This window comes from Triticum dicoccoides, chromosome 4A (assembly GCF_002162155.2).
Source record: "Triticum dicoccoides isolate Atlit2015 ecotype Zavitan chromosome 4A, WEW_v2.0, whole genome shotgun sequence".
NCBI classification, from domain to species: domain Eukaryota; kingdom Viridiplantae; phylum Streptophyta; class Magnoliopsida; order Poales; family Poaceae; genus Triticum; species Triticum dicoccoides.
Window position 1 is genome coordinate 527,613,086 of NC_041386.1, and position 1,586 is coordinate 527,614,671.

The window sequence follows — 1,586 nt, forward strand, 5'->3', positions numbered from 1 at the left end:
TCTCCCTCTTCGGTCAAGGACCGAAAAGTGTTATGTACTCCATCGGTCGAGAATATCGACGGTGTTTCCAATAACCAGGAAATCAGGCCATAAGGCTGTAACAGACAAAGCGCTCTCAAGGAACTTATGCTATATTACCGTGAAGTGTAAGAAGCATCTTCGAAGAAAATAGTACCCCCACCGATACCTTTCTTCGGTGCTCATTGTTATTATGAGACTTGTGCAATAGATTTTTTGTACTCGTGAGTTCCGTTGTGTGCCGACCATCATTGAATAACTATAAGAGCGCTAGCTTTCGGCTTCACCCAGTCTGAGATCCGGCTCGGGTGACCCGATCATGACAATCGCAGAGGTGCTCCCTTTACTCCCTAGCCGAACAATCGGGAACGTAGGGGTAAACACAGGAGCGAGGCAACCCAGCTTGCAAATCGCTTAAGTCAATATGGTGCATATTGTGGCGTAATACACGAACAAGGAACGAAGCCGTACAAGTATAATCATATGCAACAGGAAGAGCTTCATAAAGGAAGCCCCCAAGTAAACGGGGTATTTGAATTTATGTGTCACAAACAAAGTTGGACAAGGAAATTTTTTAGAAGCAACTTTTTTCCAAAAAAGTATAATGCTTGGTCGAACCGAACGCAAGTTAGAAATTAAAGCTTTGAGCATGAAAGCGACTTAGCTGGTTAATGTGTTCGGTATTGATGATGCTGTCCGAGCTTGATGCGGGGCAAGGTTCCATCCCTCAAGACGGTCCCGAGGTGGCGGAGCGGAGAGCTTGACACGCCGAAGTTGTGACATAGCACGATCAATGCAGACCGGCAGAGTGACGCCGAAGTCCCCGGATCATTTTCCTGTGCACAAAAAATAGTGCAAACCGGAGATAATAGTAATAATGATAATTAAAAAAATCGTTGCATAATAAATAATTTATGCAAAGTGAGTAATAAAAGAAATATGGCCTGGCGCCGAAGTCAAGTCGATGCAGGGCGTCGGCGTGATGCGGTAAAGGCGTGGCAAAGCCTGAATTCGCAGGTCGGTCCGAGCTCCGAGTGCGGTGTTCGCCGGACTATGTACGGAAACTGACCGAACCACCATGCGACTGTCGTTAATGCAGCCACCATTTGATAGACCTGTGTACATATGACGGACAAACCAGAGTAATAATTCCTTGGGAAAAATGAACCCAAACAAGCAAAAAATACTGGGATTAATAGCACCTGGTTTATTTGTTGTAGCAATCCGAAGGAAGGTGATTCCTAAAATTGGGACCCGCTCCGCACACCCATTGCCTGATGAGCGATAAAACGACGGCATGGCAATGCTGGTAAAGGTTGACTCGCCGAGGCAAAGCCCTCGGCCCAGCTAACGTGACGGAGCTGGTCGGCTAGTGACGCCGAAGTGTCCGGAGTAGGTTGATGAAGAGATGGCGAAGTCCCCGGTCCAGTCGAGATGTCGAAGCCTCGATGTCAGCAGATGAGTCGAAGTAGGTCGGCGTGATAGACACCAGCTTGAAGAAGCAATAGTGCGGCCCTGTCGATGCAGGTGTGACGTGGTCGATGCCGGCTTGATGAAGCGACTGTGCG